This window comes from Brachyhypopomus gauderio, unplaced genomic scaffold (genome assembly GCF_052324685.1).
Source record: "Brachyhypopomus gauderio isolate BG-103 unplaced genomic scaffold, BGAUD_0.2 sc52, whole genome shotgun sequence".
NCBI lineage: Eukaryota > Metazoa > Chordata > Actinopteri > Gymnotiformes > Hypopomidae > Brachyhypopomus > Brachyhypopomus gauderio.
Window position 1 is genome coordinate 2,727,884 of NW_027506877.1, and position 22,280 is coordinate 2,750,163.

Consider the following 22,280-nt stretch of genomic DNA (forward strand, 5'->3'; position numbering starts at 1 on the left):
AGAGATGAACAGAAGAGCCCACTGGCCTGCTGACTAGTGGTCTTCCCTCCATTATGGATACAGTTTATATTTAATGGCAGCTTTAGCCATCCAGCAGGAAGTGCAGTTGTCCTGCAAGGCCAACATGGGGATCTGGCATCAGGAACACATACATGTTTCTGGACTGTTTTTGTTTTAAAATAAGATTGCTGTGGGCAGATGGGTAGTAAGAAGACGAGGGAGAAACTCTGAAAGTTTAACACAGGATTATTGACCCATGTACCTGCAGACGTAGTGCAGACAGTAATGTGTGATGTGTTTTGTGTTTTTATGGCATGGATTATGTAGATGAGTGTAGATTAGATATAGCTGACACTTCATAGTATATTGAGTACCTGTCAAGCTGCCTGCTACATTCTTCGATTCTCTCCACCCATCAGCCTCGCCGGGCTACAAACCACCGGACACACCCTCACAACACACACACACACACACACACACACACACACACACACACACACACACACACACACACACACACACACACACACACACACACACAGCACCTGTGGGACATCAACTTGACTCTTTCTAAACCCAGATCACAAACACTCCTGTGCACAGTGCACGGACACCATTTCACCCGTCCTTGAATCCTTTCAGGACTTTTGTCTTTTTTGACCTTGAACTGTTTTGTTTTTGTTGTTGTTGTTTCTTTTGCCAATTTGCCCTTGTTGTGTCTGGCTGCCCCTGTTTTTGCTAGGCGCTTTATGACATTCGCCTCTTGTTTGTCTTTGTTGTTCCTGTTTGCCCCGGTCTGATATTGGCCTGTTTGCCTATTCTTGCACATGCTTCCTCTTGACTGCCTAAAACGGTACAGTACCAAGCTAATGAGGTACAGTAGCAGGCTAATGAGACGGTTTACAGGCTGATTAAAAGTCTAAATAATGAGAGATAAAATAAATTGTGTATGTGTTTTGGAAGGGCGTCTATGTTGCAGTAATAGTAATACAGTCCATTGATCTTAGACGACTCCCCAGTGTCCAAAAGTGGGACGCAATCATCTCTCAGGCTGCCTTCATTAAGCAGAAAAAAGACCCCTGGACCTGGGAGGTTAATGTGACTGTAATGGTGCTGGCTAAGTCATTGATTCCCACAACTGGGGATCACACTTAATTAATCAGTCCATTTTTTCAGTATTCTTGAGCTGAATGGATCTTTACTCCTGTTTATGGTATCAGTTCTTCAGTACCAAATCTTACCAAAGTATTTAGTGAACATACACATCCACAATATATGAAAGAGTGTCTCAGCGTCAACTGTAACCACCCGGTATGGAGCAGACTAGAACTTGGGTCGCATCAGAACCTGAAGAGGTGAAAGGCTGTTAGGGGTTTAAATAGAGGGTAATTCTCTGGAGGACGCCACAGTTCATGTTTTAAAAATGTATTTACAGCTGTAGAATCTGTGAATGTCTTACATATTGATCACGTTCACATAAAGCCATTAGCTAACATTAACTGCCATCTCTGTTACTCAAGTCCCCTAAAGAGTGAAGTGTGATGGTCAGTTGATTTCACGGTTCACGGTGGTCAGCGTTACCTATGACGTCAAAGGTAACGTTAAATAACGTGTTATTCCTACATGATCGATAGGGGGCAGTATACAAACAAATGATAATGTATTTTATGCACTTTGTAGTGCCCAATAAATGTTAAACTGAAGCAGAACTACGAAGATAATCACAGACTGCTTCCTAATATAACATCTTGAATATGGCGATGAAATACTGTGCAGGGCATTTAAACAGCAACGTAATTACTTTTTAAAGCATCCTTTATCAGATCTGCCAGCTGATTGCTTTCATTCTTCATATTTGTATTGTCCAGATACATAAAAGACTGCGAACTGCATGTAAATAACTTCACTATGAAGACGAACTGATGTAGGCTAACAGCTCCATAGACCCACCTTCCCCGCCTGCAACCAAAGAAGCAGGTTGTTAGTTTATGCCACTTGTCATGTTTCCCAGCGGGATTCTCTCCAGACCCAGGGGGTTGGCGAACCACAAGTCCAACTAGGTTGTAAGCAGCTCGGGAAAGAAGTCCACCTACTACAGCCTACGAAGTTGCCGTTTATCGACTTGCTCTACTTCAGTCTCGCTTTCTTTCGGAGTACACATAAATCCACCCCTCCCTCAACCCCGGGCACACGGAGAGCCCACTGACGGTACACACACACACACACACACACACACTCACACACTCCCACAGCATCTCAACAGCTGTCTCCTGATGCCCGGGTCCGTATGTACGCGTCCGTCTTTTATTTTTACCCTTTAAATAACTGGCCACTTCTATAACTTGCATATTAAGGAACTGCCGATCAAATAAGTGGCATCGTATTAGGAAATGATTATTTGTTAAATACCGAAGCGTTGACTGAGTAACTATCGATCATCCATTGAGGACCACTGGCGAGATCTGAAGGACACGCTCCTCAACGTGATCCAGGAGAACACACCGTGAGTCGCATCGGAGTGTCGTCGGTTCCGAAGAGGGGTCCGTGGCACCTGCACCAGCCCGGATACGTGAACATACGGGCGAACAGGGCGCCTTCCTCAGGACCGGTCCATGACATCTACAGTCCTCCTCACAGATCCATGACATTTCAGTAGGTATTTCAGCTTGCGAAGAAAACCACCGACAGGTGAAATACCCACCGAGCCCGAAGACTGTCTTAGTGGAGATCCGTCGGTTCTTGACCCGTTTGATCCGGTAGGTCAACCGAACCAACTACACGGAGCATTTGCAGATTGGGTTGTAGTCACTTAGTCACAGACTATAACATGTGGTGGCCGATGGAGTAGTCAGGGTGGATCACCGTGAATACAGGAGGAAAGATGTGTTGTTGAAAATACTTAGAATAAAAGATCATTTATTAAATGACTAGTAAAGTATGTAAGACGACATTATAACAAATATTATGGATTCCCGGGTTCCATTTATGAAAACATTTTATTGCGATGTCTACTAGGCTATAGATGGAGAAATATGATGTAGCCCATGGTGCTTTCGAATGAGCACAGATAAACTGCTTCACTCATTACTGACTCTCTAACCTGTTGGAAGTTACAAGAAACCCATGAAATACCTCTACAACATGTGGGCAAACAGTCGCTCTCTTCCTTTCATCGCTAGTAATGGAACCGATCAGTATATTTGTGTGTGTGTGTGTGTGTGTGTGCGTGTGTGTGTGCGTGCGTGCGTGCGTGCGTGTGTGTGTGTGTGTGAGTGTGTGTGTGTGTGTGTGTGTGTGTGCATGCGTGTGCGCGCGCTTGCCTGCCTGCGTCTGTGTGCGTTCGTGTGCACGTGCGTATGTGTGTTACAGCGTGTCTGTGGGATAAGAGAAAACTACCCTACTTCCTTTGATTTCCGGACCTCACTAACGCTGTTTTCCAACCGTGAAACCTCTGGCGCAAGTCTATAGGGGATTAACCTCAGCCGTGTTCACGGAGCACCGTCCAGCTTTCAGCCGCAGACACTGAGCGACAGGGAGGGTGCGCCATTGCGACCACCTGTTTACCACTGACCAGTGTCCTAATAACCCGCCTGTTTCTGTCCGATGTTTTCGGAACACCACTAGTGCCGTTCGTAAGTAATTTTACGACGGCGGTTGTTATTGTTCTTGCTGTATACTACAGCAAAGTGGATTATAAACGAAACATTCACTGTCAGGCTAAAAGTGCACACTTGTGAACTTTAATCACAGGGTGTTTACTTCTACATAGGGTGAAGAAATCGCCTCTTTTAATGCACAGTCCCATTTCACGGGACCATAAGTATCTGCTCAGTTGTCCCTCGCCCAATTATGTGACTGTGTCCTGAGAGCATGTAGAAAAACAGAGAGTCTAAAACTCAAAAGGTCTCAAACATACCAGCATAGCCAGTAACACGCTGTGTGACAGGTCCACGGAACCGACTCACGGTTCTTTGCTGTTGGGCTGTGTGAGGACAGGTAGGACTGATTCTGGAGTGTTAAACATCCCAGCTACACCGAGCGTGCCTCAGCCCCGCGGTGTGTGGCACAAAACAGCACGCTGAAGTAGCCTACAGAATTTTCCAGGGAGAGAAAGTAGAAGGTTCTTGCTGGACCAGCTAGCCACCTGATCAGAACCCCACTGACCACGTGGTGAAGAGCGGGACGGGCTGTGATTGCTGTTCTTGTGCACTGGTACAGATGTAAATGTACCAATAGATGTATATATGTAGGCGTACCCATGAATTAAAGCTGACATTTTGACTTCATTATCATTGTTTCCCATGTGTTTAAGTACAGAACTCCCCCACAATCATGCGTGCAGCCATCAATGCAGAAACCATTGAGCTTAGTGTAAGGGAGCGAGTAAAGGATAAAAATTACCCTAAAATATTTTTACATGAATAATTGAACCAGAGCTGCTTTTCCCTCTTACTCCTCTGAGGCTGATCTGGGACCAGTGAAGCGAGGCTGTGTGAGCGAAGACTTCCACGACGTTTTGACCATCGGGCAGCAGGTATCACCAGCTGCAGTGAGGCCCAGTGGTTTGGGTGCCAGACACTGCAGCCTGTGTGGTGCCTCTCCTGCCCACGTGCCTCTGACCCGACTGGGACTACTGTGCATGAGCAAATATAATCCTCCTGTAGCTGTAGGGAAGAGCACCATGGGGTGTATTGGATGGGTGTGTGTGTGTGCGGGCACATGTCAATGTGTGTTTGCTCATCGGCGTGGTTTAAGGTATTCTCCGTGCCCAGCAAGAGAAATCTGAATAATGAAAAAAAACTAAAAGGAAAAACAAATCTTTCCATTGGACGAGCCTCTCGTGGCAACAGGAACCGAGGAACGAGAAGTCACTCCTCTTAAGATATTTATGTGAAAGGTTTTTTTTTTTTTTAGATTTAGATTTGTGACAGGAAATGTAGGTTCATTTTCATTTGGCCTGCTTCGAATATGGAGAAGCAATCAAACAGATGGGTGAAGGAAACCGAAGTTGGCTAAGGGAGGCTAGCATTACAGGACGTCTCGACAAGCCTGCTTCTGTCAAACGTCACTAGAGGGGGGGGGGGGGGGGGGGGGGTGAGCGGGCAGCTCTGAACCACACGCTACAATTTCATGTCGTGTAAAGATGGTTGTACTTATGGCCTTGGGTAAATGTTACATTTATGTCCTGTGGAAATGTGTAATTTATATAAAAATATCAGAACTCGACCCTTAACTCAAAGCTCTTTTCTTGTAGTTAGTCCAGTGACAGGACTTAATGGCAAAATCCCTTCCTGTCTCTTATTTTCCTCAGTCACAATTAGTCCAAACCAGGTCCTGAGGTAGCAGCCATACCTCTCCACTTCTAACTAGCCATCTTGGCTCACTTTGAACTGTTGCCTGTGGGTTCAGACTGAATTTTTATCTTAACTTCTCATTTTCAGTTTTAAATTGTTTTTTGTTTGAGCCTGAGTTACAGTTTGAAACTTATTTCTATACTTTTAATAGGTGGTACGTTAAGGCTTTTGCTATATAATCTGAGACATTTACATATATAACCTAAACAATCACAGCCTAATGTAAATTCCATGAGACACATGTAAAGCCCACAAGGGGGAGTTTAGAAGTACTGAAATGTTTGAGAAAGGAGCGATGAAAGCCAAAGGAGGAATGAAGTGGGACACAGATTGATATGTCATCCATCCATTAACATCCGCTTATCCGGGTCCGGGTCGTGGGGGCAGTAGCCTAAACATGGAGACCCAGGTTTCCCTCCCCCCAGCCACCTCCTCCAGGTCTTCTGGGGACATTCCGAGGCGTTCCCAGGACAGCCGAGAGATATAGATATGTACATAGACGTGGAAATACATACTGTATTTTCTTCTTCTAAAAAAAACCCCAAAAACCTCCAGAAGACCTTATTATTTATTATACCTTATTACAGGATATTATTGTTAGCTTCAGAATGCCAACAATGGAAGATTAAAAAGGATTTAAACTATGGCAAACAGGGTGTGCGTTTCCATCAATCAAATGCATAACCATCTATTGGCTGAGGTCTTAATTTGAAAAGGGTTGTAGGGGTTTCACCTACTAATTCTTTAAAGTAGATATCATTTGTTTTACCTTAATTATTAATCAGTCTCATGTTCTAATTATATCAGAACCACAACATTTAGTTCTAACTAAAGGTAATTAATGGTTTGGTATATGAAGGACTTAACTGTGAATTCTTTGGAGGTTTTGGCAACAACCACTTTTGAATATCAACAGAGACAATCTGGTGAAAATAAAGTGCGCATTTATTTACAAGCAACTATTCTAAAATGCAAACAGCATCAACAATGATACAGTATATTTAAAAAGTACTTTTATAAACTCATGTTGAGGGTGGTTGGGTGGTTTCCTTGTCCAAAGTACAACTTAATGAAGAAAACCGGAGAGAGAGAAATGGCGGAGCCTCTCTTAAACAGGTCTAACCTCGTTGTTGGTCAAACCAGAGAGAGAGAGAAATGGCGGAGCCTCTCTTAAACAGGTCTAACCTCGTTGTTGGTCAAACCAGAGAGAGAGAGAGAGAGAAAATACAGTGGGCCTCTCTTAAACAGGTCTAACCTAGGTGCGGGTCAACCCAGAGAGAGAGAAATGGTGGGGCCTCTCTTAAATAGGTCTAACCTCGTTGTTGGTCAAACCAGAGAGAGAGAGAGAGAGAGAGAGAGAGAAAATACAGTGGGCCTCTCTTAAACAGGTCTAACCTAGGTGCGGGTCAACCCAGAGAGAGAGAAATGGTGGGGCCTCTCTTAAATAGGTCTAACCTCAGTGTTGGTCAAACCAGAGAGAGAGAGAGAAAAAATACAGTGGGCCTCTCTTAAACAGGTCTAACCTAGGTGTGGGTCAACCCAGAGAGAGAGAAATGGTGGGGCCTCTCTTAAATAGGTCTAACCTCGTTGTTGGTCAAACCAGAGAGAGAGAGAAATGGTGGGGCCTCTCTTAAATAGGTCTAACCTCGTTGTTGGTCAAACCAGAGAGAGAGAGAGAGAGAGAAAATACAGTGGGCCTCTCTTAAACAGGTCTAACCTAGGTGCGGGTCAAACCAGAGAGAGAGAAATGGTGGGGCCTCTCTTAAATAGGTCTAACCTCAGTGTTGGTCAAACCAGAGAGAGAGAAAAATGGATGGCTGATCAGGGTATTTAAACACCTGGATACCACGTACTTTAGACCCACCCTTTCTTCTGTCAAAGCAAGCATGTTCAATGTGTTGCCAATAGTACTGCCACCTGCTGGTTCAGCATGGGACCTACAGGGTCATCATGGTTAAAGGCACATGTTGACAGCTGGTAATGATGACCAGCGGGACTGCAGGGGGGTGTCGTGGGAATGGCAGAAGGTGGGAACGCAGAAGAGAGAAGGAGAGAGGCTGATGGAGGAATCCAGGCAGGCACTGCTCCGGAGGAAGAGATGAGAAAGAAAAGCAATGAGATTTGTACAGGGGCAGAAGAGATGAGGACCCAGAGGAGGAGCTGGGTGGAGAGAGGGATGAAGAGGAGAGAGAGCGAAGGAATGTGTGTGTTGAGATAAGGCACCGAGATTATGGGAACGTAGGAGGAGAGAAGAGGAAGGGATGAGGAGAGAGGGAGTGAGGAGGAAGGGAAGAGGAGAGAGGAGGAAGGAAGGAGGAGAGAGGAGGAAGGGAGGAGGAGAGAGGAGGAAGGGAGGAGGAGAGGGGGAGAGAGGAGGAAGGAGAGAGGAGGAAGGGAGTAGGAGAGTGGGGGAAGGGAGGAGGAGAGAGGAGGAAGGGAGGAGGAGAGAGGAGGAAGGAAGGAGGAGAGAGGAGGAAGGGAGGAGGAGAGAGGAGGAAGGGAGGAGGAGAGAGGAGGGAGGGAGGTTTCTTCTGGTGGTGCCTTGTTCAGGTCGGAGCCGGCTGGTCTTTTCATTCATTCCACTTTTGTGCAACACTACAGAACTCTGCTGAGTTTCCCTCCTTCCATCTCACACCTTCTGACAGCTCTGTAGATGAGGCAAGATCTCACACACACACACACACACACACACACACACACACACACACACACACACACACACACACATACACACACACACACACACACACACACACACACACACACACACACACACACACACACACACAACACCCTCCACAACTAGTGTCAAAGTAGGTAGATTAAAATGGTTCACTTTTAGGTCCTGGAAGTGTACTCCAAGAGCCAAGGGGCTGTCAGAGAGAGAGAGAGAGAGAGAGAGGGAGACAGAGAGAGAGAGAGACAAAGAGAGAGATAGAAATGATGTTAACAGACCCCAACCATCTGCCTCTGCCAAAGTGTATGTTTGATTTGACAGTAAGAGACTCTTGCACTGAAACTCCATCTCAGCTAAGGGTTGAAGACCCCATGGGAGGCCACTTTACAGCTCTCTGTTAGTGTGTGTGTGTGTGTGTGTGTGTGTGTGTGTGTGTGTGTGTGTGTGTGTGTGTGTGTGTGTGTACAAGACACAAACAGACCAGCTCTCCCACAGCTTGCTAATGCTCCACTGGGTGTGTGAAGCTGGTGAGTGCGAGGCTGACTCCGCCCCACTGTGATGTCACATCACTGGGTGTGTGAAGCTGGTGAGTGCGAGGCTGACTCCGCCCCACTGTGATGTCACATCACTGGGTGTGTGAAGCTGGTGAGTGTGAGGCTGACTCCGCCCCACTGTGATGTCATATGTGAACACATTACTGCTGAGCTGCGGGATCATTCACACCACTGACCGAGTGCGATGATGAACCTGGCAGGCCCCTCTCTCCGGCACTGAACAGACCCTTATTCCCATCCTTACATCCCTCCCCACACCCCCTCACAGGCTCCGCCCCTTACACCTCACAAGCTCCGCCCCACACCCCTCCTCATGGAAACTTGGTGGATCTTAAAATTTGATGTAAAGCAGATGCAATATCTCTATGTAAAGTGGAGATATTGAATCTGTGTGACAGTAAAAACAACCTTGTGACAGAACACACACACACACACACACACACACACACACACACACACACACACACACACACACACACACACACACACACACACAAGCATACACATACACAGGAACCACTACAGGCATCTAGTCACACTATTTCTGTTTCATGTTCATGCAAGCATCACTTTTTATCATTCTGTGTCTCTGAAAAGGGCCCAGACTTAAACAGCTCCCAGTAAACGTATAATAAGACCAGCAGTCACGTAGGGATCCGTGTTGCCACTGTGCCATGCCGCGACGCACTAATGCAACGTAAACTTGGGCAATGTGCGCCCAAATGGCGCAGACTGTGCCCGCCGTGGGTGCACGTGCTGTTTCCGGAGGTCTGTTTGTCAGAAACAATCGCGTCTAGGCACACCAGCGCCCATGCGTGTGACTGATTGTCAGATGGGAGATTCTCAGCTTCAAACGCAGGGGTTAGCGTGATCAAAGGCAGCATTTAGCGCTGTGTGTTGCTATCACATCACCGGCAGCTCCGTGAGCAGCAGTAGCTCCAATTATAGCTTTCAAAGAGGAAGTTGCTTTTTGTGTTTTCTCTCCTCCTCTCTCTCACACTCTCTCTGCCTCTATGTCTCTCCTCCTCTCTCTCACCCTCTCTCAAACTCTCTCTCACACTCTCTCTCTCACACTCTCTCACACTCTCTCAGACTCTCTCCTTCTATCTCTCTCCTGCTCTCTCTCACCCTCTCTCTCACCCTCTCTCCCTCTATCTCTCTCCCCTTCTCCCTCTATCTCTCTCACACTCTCTCACACTCTCTCCTTCTATCTCTCTCCCGCTCTCTCTCTCACACTCTCTCCCTCTATCTCTCTCACACTCTCTCCCTCTATCTCTCTCCCCTTCTCCCTCTATCTCTCTCACACTCTCTCTCACACTCTCTGACTCTCTCCTTCTATCTCTCTGCCGCTCTCTCACCCTCTCTCTCACACTCTCTCCCTGTATCTCTCTCCCCTTCTCCCTCTCTCTCTCCCACTCTCTCCTTCTATTTCTTTTCCCCTCTCTGTCATACTCTTTCCCTCTATTCCCTCCTCTCTTATACTCTCTCCCTCTATTTCACTCTTTCTCTGTCTCTGTCTCTCTCTCTCTCTCTCTCCTACTATCTCTCGCTCTCTTTCTCTGACTCTCTCTCCCTCTATCTCTTTTTAACCTTTCTCATACTGCAGCCCTGGTTCTAAATGCATATGATGAAATCAGAGAACCTTCTGGTAGTTTGTGTTCATCACAGAAACATCTGATGTGCCTCCCCATCTGTGTCTATCTTAGTTTTTCCCCTGTTCCCTTTGGTTTTTCTCAAGGCAGGGATTGCCTTGAGAATGCAGTTTGTGGAGGGCTGGAAAGCTCACATTGTGAATCAGGCTAAACAACAGACCGTCAGTCCTTATTGAGGCATGATGTGTGCTCCCTGTATTTGAACTCAGAGCTCAGTCACTTCTGTTTACAAATGCCCTTCAGAATGTCCGTCAGTTCAACGGTCACTTTCCCTTAAGGCAATAAACCGTATATGGTCAAATATTGTCAGATATGGTCAGCACAGTAAATGTTCAGCACAGGTCATAGTGCACTCAGGTCAAAGAGCAGGTTTGGATTTGTTCAGTGAGTTGAACAGAGTACTGAGTTGAGAAGGCCATGCCCATTTGACCAACAGCAGGTTCAAAAAGGCAATAAAATAGTCCTCACTGCACCTTGGTGCTATAGAAAATGCAGTTTATTACTGTGTGTGCATGTATGTGTGTCAGTATCTGTGTGTCTGTGTGATGGAAGCCAACATGCCTGAGATTCTGGAGGTGTGTCTAAAGGTGTTTATCATTACAGCTGCAAGTATAATTGGAAATAAACAACAAAAACGGCATCCAGTATTTCACGGACATACCCAGAATCCTCTGCGTGGAATCGTTTCAGAACCACTGTGCAGCCTGCTGGGCCTGTGAGGTACGGTGTCAGCTCGGAGGGGCAGCATTTCTATTGGCAAGAACTGTACTTGAATCTGTAGTGATTCAATATTGTCAGCATGTTTCAATGTGAAAGCAATTTTATGATTGAACAATCTGGCGAAATGCAGCTGAAAGTGCAAAGTATCATTAACAAAGGTAATTTCAGATAATATCAGATAATTTCTTTATAATTGTGAACTGCTAGGGATATATTTGAAAATCCAATTTCAACTCAGTTTCAATTAATTATTCAAATTTCAAGTTGATGACAATGAAGAAAGGTCGTTTGTCTGGTGGCTTTTTATTTCAAACAAAATGTCCTGAGATAAGCTGTAACATTTTGAATTGTTTTGACTGGTTCACACTAGTTTAGAATGTCATTGCTTTGAAGAGCAAATAAGCCTGTTGAGGTATATCTGAAGTTGTGGATATTTGGCCTGAACTTGACCTGTCCTAAATTCATGACAGGAGTCTGTGAGACTGACATAACAGGCCTTAATGCAGGCCAAAGCAGGACGTTTGAAGTGTGCATAAAAAAAAAACAACTTCACTTCCAACTGAAGCATTGTTAAAGTTACCAGTCTGGTGGTGTGAATAGACACTGGGGGTAGAGATGAGGGTGATTTCATAACTGAGCCAAGAGGAAGCCTACCACAGCCAAGCCTCACCCCAGCCTCAACTTTCATTATGTTGCAACTTCTGTTTTAAAATCTGGTGAATTTGCAGAATTTGTGAGATCTTCTGAACCAGCGTTGTAGATGAAGCTGTTAATCAATTAATGAATGCTGTTAATATGGTAGTGTGTTTCACATCTAATGCAGTCTGACACATTTTATGGTTGGTGTAGAACGTACGTTTGCTGGTCATCTCAGGAGAAAAACAAACATAAGTCCTTCACGAGTCTCCAACTGAAGTGTTGAATGAAAATAATTCAAACAATACGAAACTGAACATAAACGTGTACTAACTACAACAAAAGGAGCCAATGTAACAGTCAAGAAGCTAAACAGGGCTAAACAGGAATAAACACGGATAAATATGGCTTAAATAATGACATAATAACCCCCAGGTGATCAGTGCCACCGGGCATCCTCGTGTGACCCCTGGACATGCAATGCCACCCTGTTCTCTCAGGTCCATATATGTGCCAGTGGAAATACACTGGTACACCTCTTTCTTTTGACAAAGCCCTCCTCACCGACCCACCAGATCGGGTACAGATGGTGCCCTCCTCGTTGACGGGGACACAGATGGCACCTTTCTTCACCTCCTTTTTTGAGAAGGAGGTGTAGTTGCCTCCTTAAGCTGTTGTAGCTCTCTTTCAACGACCACTCACATCCCTGACCCTTCCACACATTAACAGGGCTCCCTTAAACGGCAGAGTGGACGCCACCTTAATCGACTACAGAATCCCTGACTAGTTGACCCGATGCGCCACTGCCATCTCCTCTCGTTGACCCCGCTCTATCCTTGACCTCTGACCTTGCACCATGCATGTGCCTGTAACATACCCGAAAACACGACATGTCAAGTCATGACACCCCTGGGTGACCCTCCAGACTGGGGAACTCCTGCAAGCTCTCCGGTGGGCTCCTCTCTCTCTCTCTCTGCCGACTCATGAACCGCCTCTTCATTTGACGGCATGAGGAGGATGAAGCTGGTCTCCCAGTGAGTGATGAAGGCTATGCTGGCATCCCCAGATGACGTGAGGGGACTCTCTCCCAAAATACCAGAATGTCCCTTCACCCCCTCCTCGAGCTTCCGGGAACACCGCGTGGACACGCCGGGTGGCCAGATCCGCTTGGACAAGAGAGAGTCAGCAAAAGAGAGACACACAAAAACACACAAGATTGTAGAACATGCAGAAATAAGGGAGGAAGCAACACGCAAGTCTCCAACCAAAGCGATTAATGAAAATGAATGAACATGAAACCGAACAAGTGCACTAAGTAACAGGGCTTAAATAAGGCAGAAGGTAATGACGCACTAAGGGGTGTGGCCCCGGATGGACAACACCTCAGGGAGGCGTGGCAAAAGGGGGGCGTGGCTCCTGATGTCTCAGGGAGACATGGCTAAAGCACAGACACAGTGACCACTAAGTGGTAACCTGTTCTGATGGGATTACTGAGTGAGAAATTTGGTGTTAAGCAGTTTCTCATCTGATTACTGAATGAATGACTTTCTTGTTAAGGCCTGTCCTTACATGACACTTGGCTTAATGATTAGGTGTTAAGCTATTCTGCTGTATATGATTCGGTGTTAAGCTATTCTGCTGTGGATGATTCGGTGTTAAGCTATTCTGCTGTGGATGATTCGGTGTTAAGCTATTCTGCTGTGTATGATTTGGTGTTAAGCTATTCTGCTGTGGATGATTCGGTGTTAAGCTATTCTGCTGTGGATGATTCGGCGTTAAGATATTCTGCTGTGGATGATTCGGTGTTAAGCTATTCTGCTGTGGATGATTCGGTGTTAAGCTATTCTGCTGTGGATGATTTGGTGTTAAGCTATTCTGCTGTGGATGATTCGGTGTTAAGCTATTCTGCTGTGGATGATTCGGCGTTAAGATATTCTGCTGTGGATGATTCGGTGTTAAGCTATTCTGCTGTGGATGATTCGGTGTTAAGATATTCTGCTGTGGATGATTCGGTGTTAAGATATTCTGCTGTGGATGATTCGGCGTTAAGCTATTCTGCTGTGGATGATTCGGCGTTAAGCTATTCTGCTGTGGATGATTCGGCGTTAAGCTATTCTGCTGTATATGATTCGGTGTTAAGATATTCTGCTGTGGATGATTCGGTGTTAAGATATTCTGCTGTGGATGATTCGGTGTTCGGCTCTGTCCCTCTCCTACAGAAGCAGGGACAGGTTCATTGCAGCTGGCTGGTGGGCTTATAGTGACAGTGAGTCATTCCATTTTACATGATATCCAATATTCTTCCCTTTCCCTTCTGAGAAATAGCAATGCGGAGTGAAAGCACGCGCGTGAAAGAAATAGCACCAGCTGTCGCTCGAGGGCCACAAGACAGACATAACCTTTACCTTCCCACTCACAAATAAATCAGGAGAAGCAAGAAAGTGTAAAACCATCGGTCATTTCTTCCAGTCAGTTGCCAGCGGTAGAGACCACGGTTAGAATTATGACAGGACGCCACTAGTAGGATGTTATACCGTATTCAGACCTGTATGTCGGCCAGAACGCCAACTGAGGTCTCAGTTTGTGCTGGTCCGTGATGTGTTGTTGTTAGGAATGCAGAGTTTCTAAATTCGACACAAACTGAGGTGGGACCGTGGGAGCCTTGCTCAGTTCTGGCTGGTCACTGCCGATGGTGACACGGCACACACAGAGCCGAGCTTGAAATTAACGGTTCTCACATTCACATTTACATTTACTATAAAAACAATTGTGCTGCTTAATATGTTCGTTCTTGTTGCTGGCCTCTGTTGTATATGTACTTGGACACCGCGTAAGTCGTACTGCTGTGAAGTCCTGTTGGAGTGTTCAGTGTCCACAACGCACCAGTGTCCAGTGTATGTTGGACGGCTCGTCCTCAACGTTGTTTTCGTTCTCCTCGGAAAGCGTGGAGGACTATAGGACTATATCATCGTCTCCGGCTCTGACATCTGCTTCTTTCAGAGTTCTCCTTCGACAGGGCAGTCTTTATGTTAGACTTTATATTAGACTGTGTCTCAGTATCTCTATTAAATCTCTCTCCTTTCATTCCGCCGTCTCCTTCACAAAATCTCACTTTATAAAGGAGAGGCAAAGATATGACTTTGTAAAATGAAGGAAGCCGACTTTGTGAGCGTAGAGAGGGAAGCGCTTTGTGGTCCTGTCGGAGCGTTTTTAATCAATAGCTGACACTGCGGTAGGGTCTAGGCGGGCCGTCTGGCTCCAGCCAAGCCTTTAAGGACTGAGTGGATCGCTGATCTCTTATCGTCCAGGGCTTTGGTGTAACAGCTGGATAATGAGCTAGCCATGCTAATGGGTAAACTGCTTTCAAGACGGTCAATGTCTAGTTAACATTTGAACATTTGTTTCTCTATAACGTCAAAGACACGTTTTTGCTGGAAATGCAGTAGTGCGAATGCTGCACTAGTTTGTCATCATGTGGTTGAACAGATTTGTGGTCATTGCTGCTGGCCAGCCTGTCTGGGGATGTGCAGGATATCAAAGTTATGCAATAGCTACATGGCTTTACATATTTTCTGTTGTAACTACAATGTGCAGTTTTGCCTTAGTTTTGCCCTTTGGGTGATTATGTACATTTAGACTTTAAAAGACTGCAGGGGCAGTTAGATGAAGCCGTGGCAGTTAGTTGAAATTCCTTCTTCCTACACAAGAGGCTTGAATGTACCGTTATATTCCTGAGAGGAGCAGCAAATCACGGCGTGTTGGTGTACCTGTAGTTTCTAATGATAGCTTACCGTTACTGCCTGAATTATCTTGTGAAAAAGACTCACACACACACACACACACACACACACACACACACACACACACACACACACACACGTTCCCTCCTGCTGTGCTGCCACCTGCTTGTTTGTTAATGTTGGGTCATTTGGGCAGCCAGTCTCATTTCCTGTCCAGAACCAGTCAGAATCAGCCTCTGCTGAAGGTCACTCAGGCCCAGTTCACGGTGGCCACTGTTCTCTGAGCAGCAGGTGCCAGGTTTAATAAGGCTGAGTCAGTGCTGCTGTGCCCTAGCCACTGACCCTGGGCCTGTTCCAGGAGCTTGGAAGCAGCCGTAGGTCAAATGTGGGTCATTTCAATGCTCATCAAAGGAAGAGTGTCGTGTTTTCCGTGCTCGACCTGTCTCTGTGTCAAGTCTTTGTTCGAATCATCTCAGGTTTTTCACGTTTGAGCTATCAATGTTTTGTTTTCCTTTGAGTTACCTCAAAAACCTTTTGATCAGCATCGGGTCCCTGTGGGTAAGGTGTGTTGAAAGTGCTTCTTTCTTTCCCTGTTCTTCTCTCCGCTCCTTAAAACCAATATCTCAATTCTCTCACACCGCTTGTCTGTTTCAGCCGTCTTGGACCCACTTCTGTCATTACTGCACTCAAACGCCAGTACTGGAGTGTTTAGGTAGATCTACTCCACGTGCTTTCACCCCTGCAGGACACACTGGAGGGACATACATGGGCACGGATGTACACACACACACACACACACACACACACACACACACACACACACACACTCACTCACACTCACACTCACACTCACACTCACACTCACACTCACACTCACACTCACACTCACACACACACACTCACACTCACACTCACACTCACACTCACACACACACACACACACACACACACACACACACTCACACTCACACACACACACACACACACCTTTCACCCCTGCAGGACACACTGGAGGGACATACATGGGCACGGATGTACACACACACACACACACACACTCACACTCACACACACACACACACACACAGTCTCCCTCCTCATAACGTGCCTTTACAACTCTGCATTCTCAACTAAAGCTCACAAAGCAAAAACTCTTTAATACCACGAATAAGCACCATGACCTATGAACCCACTCATTTAATTTCCCAGAGTTCTTCAACATGTATTGGCACTAAGAATGCCATCCACAGTCATCATTACCCACTAAGCATGTAATTTGTTAATTATGAACTATGATATTCTTCTCATCTATATAGATCTGGCTGACTGGCTGATAGGATATGTGGTTTTGGAAGGTGGCATGATAAATCGATGTAGGGTTTTTGGCAGTCAAGCATGAATTTGTTTAACACAGTTCTAATATGGGAGCCATATTAAAAAAGATCTCTGAACATTATGGTTTTGATTGAAGTGTTTTGATACTGAGAGCCCATATTGAGCTATGATGGCCCGTCATCCTCAGCCGCACTGATGCATGTCAGTCATCTGTGTGCTCTGCTAGTTTTGCCTTCAGCAGGGCCAACGTCACCCAGCCCCTGCTTCTCCTCTAACTGCTCTGCTCTCGATGGTGAATCCTGAAGGCTGATGACTACAGGTTGATAAACATTGTTCTTTGTGCTGGATCGTTTTGTTCCAGAGTGCTGGCGTGTTTTAGGCTTGGATATAAGTCTTTGTTGCCTGGGGAGCTCGAATATGTTTTAGAAATGTTAAGAAGTGCAGAGGTGAGTTCCTTGTATGTGAACGTGATTTTCGTCACCGTAATCAGAAACGTAAACAGACTCGCTTCGGTCAGCGGTGTCGGCGCCAGGAGGGTCGGGTTGGAGCGGGTTGGGTTGGGGCGGGTCCCGGCCTGGCTGCCCACTCGAGGAGGGCGAGGTGAAACACGGTGGAGTGTGTCTCGCGTCTCGGGACCTCGCAGGCAGAGCGGAGCAGGTGTGTGGGGCGGAGCTGGCCGGGACGGGTCAGAACCCAGCAGGGGAGAGGACAGGTAAGCTGACATGGGAGAGAGGGACCTGTGTCTTGTGGAGGTGAGAGGAAGGGATGAAAAGATAGAGGAGGGGAGGGAGGAAAGAAAAGAAGGGAGGAGAGCATTCAAACGGCCTCACCTTCTGATAAACCAAGACACCACAGACAGCCAAATCCCTCCATCCCTCTATCCACCCCCCCACACACACACTATTTCCATTCCTTTTCTTTTTCCAATCTGCATTTTCTCTTCTTCTCTCATTATGGTAATATGCTTTCATCGATTCACATTTAATTGATTCATTAAAATGAAACTACCCAATCAGTACAGTCTTGATTAAAATGTTCATAGCAAGGGAGGCGATGCCTCATTCCTGATTAGTCAGGACGTTTTGGCTAAAAGGTTTGTGGAATCCCTTTTTAATTCACTTACATAGCACAATAGCAGATTTCTAATAAAGTACAGCTGTCTTTGGATCATCAAATGAACCATTTTGTTGAATCAGGTGTTGTCAAGGTGTCTGATCTTAGTGAGAGGACTAATAATTCCTTCATTAATTTGGACTGTGTTGCAAATGTTATGTATTCATTTTTTTAGATACCACAGTTCCAAAAACACTTTTATAATACATTAAACATTATGTGAATACGTGATTTAAGACTGAAACTAATTATTTTTGCAGTTCTTTGAGAAATCTCTTACAACCTTTAAAACAATAACATCATGTATTTAAATAGTAGCAAATGCATACTTATTTACTAACACTTGATAGTGAATCGATTAAAAAGAATCTTCAAACAAAATAAGGTTCTAGTTGACTAATCATGCGTTAGTATAGTCCTCTGTGTGTTGTTGTCACTACTTCTAGTGCTTTAACTTTGTAACAATGTCAAAGGAGCTTAATAAAGCAGTTTGGAGCCAGCGCCAAAGCTCAGTGCTGAGACACTGGGGCGGAGCCAAAGCTCAGTGCTGAGACACTGGGGCGGGGCCAAGGATCAGTTCAGAGACACTGGGGCGGGGCCAAGGATCAGTTCAGAGACACTGGGGCGGGGCCAAGGATCATTGTTTGCTAATAGCCTCACACTCTAGGCCCTCCTGCATCTCCTGCTCACTGCACTCTTAATTCCAGCGTTTCAGAATAAAGCTACAAACAACTGCTCAGTGATGGCAGAAATGTTTTTCTATTTAAATAAATCTTTCCAGGAATGTTCTAGAGCGCGCCAGCCCTCTCTCCTCGTCCAAGGCTGCGTGAATCGTCTCGCACCGCAGGGTCCTCTTCATGTTTGAAGTTCTTGCATAGTGTCTCCCCACATCTTCCTCTCTAGCGGGAGAACCTCATTAGACTCTCATCCCTGTGGGACCCTTCCTGTCAACAGAAGGACTCTCCTCACTGCCAATTTTCCTTCCAGTTATTCCATTAAGGTCTTTACGCTGACAAGGCTTGACTATGTCTCCCAACCTTCAGATTCGCCGCGTTCTCCAGGCACATGTGGCTTCCCTGGTGGTAACCGCAGGTCAGAGAGGAGACTGCGTGACCCCGAGGTTTCGTCTGGCAGACGAGCGGCGGGTGACTTCTTCTTTGGCCGTGAAAGGCAGAGAAAAATGACATTAATCCCAAGCCTATTTAGTCAGCGTTTGCACACGCTCAATCAATATTCTGTCTTCTAGTGTTCAAATTGGACTTTGACTTTCCCTCCTTCTGGGTAATCTCTCGGCCCCGTGTCCTCGGGCTAGGAAGGGTTGGACCAGGCTGCACCGGGAGCTCTGGCCCCATTACCAATTAGGGTTGTCCCGATCCGATATTTGGATCGGATCGGCCGCCGATATTAGCAAAAAATGCGTATCGGTATCGGATCGGCAGGCACGAGAAAATGCCGATCCAGACTCCCGATCCAGTTTTTTAAAAGTCCGATCCGGGTTTTCCAGCGCACCCATTTAGATAATCCATTCCAGTTTTTGCTAGTGAGAGTAAAATCCGGTCCGCATTTTCCAGCACACCTTCAGCACACGAGCATAGTTTCTGCCCCAATTTAAGCCTGGTTCACACTACACGACTTTTCAGTCGTCAGGTTTTTGTGCCGTCCGCACTACACGACTGGTTGTGCTGTAATCGCGAGTCTCTCAGTTGTTGTGGCTTTCACACTACATGACTGATTGGCGACGCTGGCTCACGAATTACACGACTGGGGAATCGCCGACTCATCTGGCTGCCGTCCAAAAACGCGAGAACACGAAAAGAAACTCTCGCGAGAACCAGCAACACCACGTAGAAGAAAAAAAACAATGTACATGTGCTCCACATTTTCGTTATTATTATTTTTTTACCGTTTAAACACTCCATAGTCCCAAGTGAACATAAATATAATCAATCGCACTATTTCTCCAGTGCTGTCACAATAACTTAAACACAGTGTTGTAGTAAAGTTGTAAGAAAGGTGAGGATTTTGTGTGTTTGCTGGGTTACTGTTTTGAAAGCATTCTTGAAAGTTTTTTACATTCTTCAGAGATATCTTCAGCGGTGCCGCGGTTCTCTCTCCGCGTTCCCATTGGCTGTAGCTAGACGCTGCTGCCGACTCTCAGTCGCCGACTGCTAGATATTAAACATGCTAGATATCTGCCAGTCGTCTGCGACCAGTCGGCGACGGCTCGGCGAGCGTCTTTCAGCAGTTCACACTACACGACTGAGCGAGCGACGAGTGATCGCCGATTCGCCTCCGACCACAGTTTTTGTCGGCGATTAGTCGGCGACTGAAAACCAGCCTAAAATCGTGTAGTGTGAACCAGCCTTTAGCTCCGTGGCATCTCGGACCGCCGTGTAAATTTGAAGTTATCGGTCAGTTGTGTGGGATTATTTTACCTTAAAGGATGACAAAGACGAAGAGGTAGAGTGCAATATATGCCACAGTAAAGTCAAGCGTTGTGGTAAAGCTGTAAGAACTTTTAATACCACCAATCTAATCAAGCATTTAGCGAAATACCACCATAAACAACATGACGAGTTTCTAAAGAAAACCGAAGACAAAAAGAAAGGTCCTACACAACTAACACTGGCAGAAACGTTTGAATTGAAGGAAGTGTATAGATGGGGATGGAGCAGCAAAGTGTGGAGTAGAAGGCATTTTGCTTTTAATTAGTTTACGATATGTACACGGATTTTTTTTAAGCTTTGGTTTACACTTGTTCAAGAGCACTGATGGATGTTAATGTTAATAATAGACTATTTTCCACTCAGGTTGTGTGTGTTTTTTTTTATATAATTTACAATATTATTTGCACTTGTGGCTTTTTAATCCTTGGTTTACTGATGCTATTTCTGTTTGTTATTTAATATTTTGTCTATTTTGAGTTGATTAATTGCTAAATAAACAGGTCAGTTTCTCCTTACCAACCATTGTGTATTATTCAAACACACCTAATTCAGCTGGCTACTTGTTATCAAGAGTAAAACGCTTTTCAACATGAGTTTGACAACAAAGTAAGTTGGCTAAATAACTTTAAACTTTAATACATGCTGGGATAGGCCGATATCGGTATCGGATCGGAAGTGCAAATAAATATCGGTATCGGATCGGAAGTTCAAAAAGCTGGATCGGGACATCCCTATTACCAATACCCGCAATCAGGCCACACACAGTGGCCCCTCTGTACGGCGGAGCCTGGCTCTCTTCTGCAGTGAGCCCTGGACACGCCCTGCACCGTGTGCATGTGTTAGCATCCGCTTGGACCCTCTGAGCAGGCTGGGAGAAGCCGTGTTTGTGGAGAGGTGAGACGTACGCTTTCTCTTTCATTCCTTCAAGCTGTGCGCTGAATGCCCCCCCCACGAAAAGATGTGATCCGGTCAAGTTCGGAAATGCTTAGATCGGTGGTAATAGTCTCCACTCATTAATTATATGGATACCATCTTTATGTGAGATGTCTCCTTATCTTGCACGGCAGCTGGTAATTCCGAACAGATCCATACAGAATGGCTGTCGGGGGCCTCTTGTCACAACCTAGATAACATTAAAATGCCACCCAATAATTCTGAGCCTTGTTCAGAGAGTCTGTAGAACCTTGTTTGCTCGGTGAGGCCACCACACCACCACGTGGTTCCGCCGCCCGTGTGGTTCTGGCATCCGCCGGGCACTTATTTAAAGTCAGACCTCTCCTGTGGATCTGGGAGTTTGTAACCAACCCTGGGTGGGCTCTAAAAATGGCTTGGAGTAGAGTGTGGATCACCCAGGCAGCCTTCTGGCATGGGCAGCTTTGGAAGCAGGCGAGCTCTTCCCTCCCTGAACAGGCTGCAGCAGCAGGTGCTATATTTGGCTACCTTGGCATCGCTCAGAATCCTGTAATATAGGCCTCTATTTAGGAGGGAGAGAAGGAGGGATAGGGCAGGGAGGGAGGGAGAGAAGGAGGGATGGGGGCAGGGAAGGAGGGAGAGAAGGAGGAATAGGGCAGGGAAGGAGGGAGGGGAGAATACAGAGGGAGCATGTCAGCGCTGATTGCGATTTCATGGCGTCTCTGCCTGGGCAGCTGAAAGATGGTGCATGTTGAAAAGGTTGAAAAGGTTTCTGGGGACTTAACAGCATGTTTGCCTCTGAACAAACCTGGCAGGGGGCAAGAGGGGGAGAGGGCACAAGCCTGCCAGCACCTGCATGTTTGTGTGTGTGTGTGTGTGTGTGTGTGTGTGTGTGTGTGTGTGTGTGTGAAGGACGCGTGCAGTAGAAGTGTGAAGGTAATGAAGCAGATTCAGAGAAGATGTCAGACAGCACGTGAAGGATTAAACCATGCCTGCAATCGCTCATGATCACGGACACACACACACACACACACACACACACACACACACACACACACACACACACACACGTCTGTGTGGCACATTCACGCCTCACAAACACGATACGGTATCGATACGCAGCACCTTGCTGTCCTTGGA

The 22,280-nt window shown here is 46.1% G+C and overlaps 1 protein-coding gene across 1 annotated transcript in view; it reads left to right on the forward strand.

Annotated features, from left to right (window-relative positions):
- Positions 1-1,940: 1,940 nt before the first annotated feature.
- LOC143488531 (sodium/calcium exchanger 1-like) overlaps positions 1,941-22,280 on the forward strand; it is a gene marked incomplete at its 3' end in the record, with an annotated part of 54,481 nt that continues 34,141 nt past the window's right edge. The window contains exon 1 of the mRNA XM_076987295.1: positions 1,941-2,756. The remainder of the gene's footprint in view (positions 2,757-22,280) is intronic.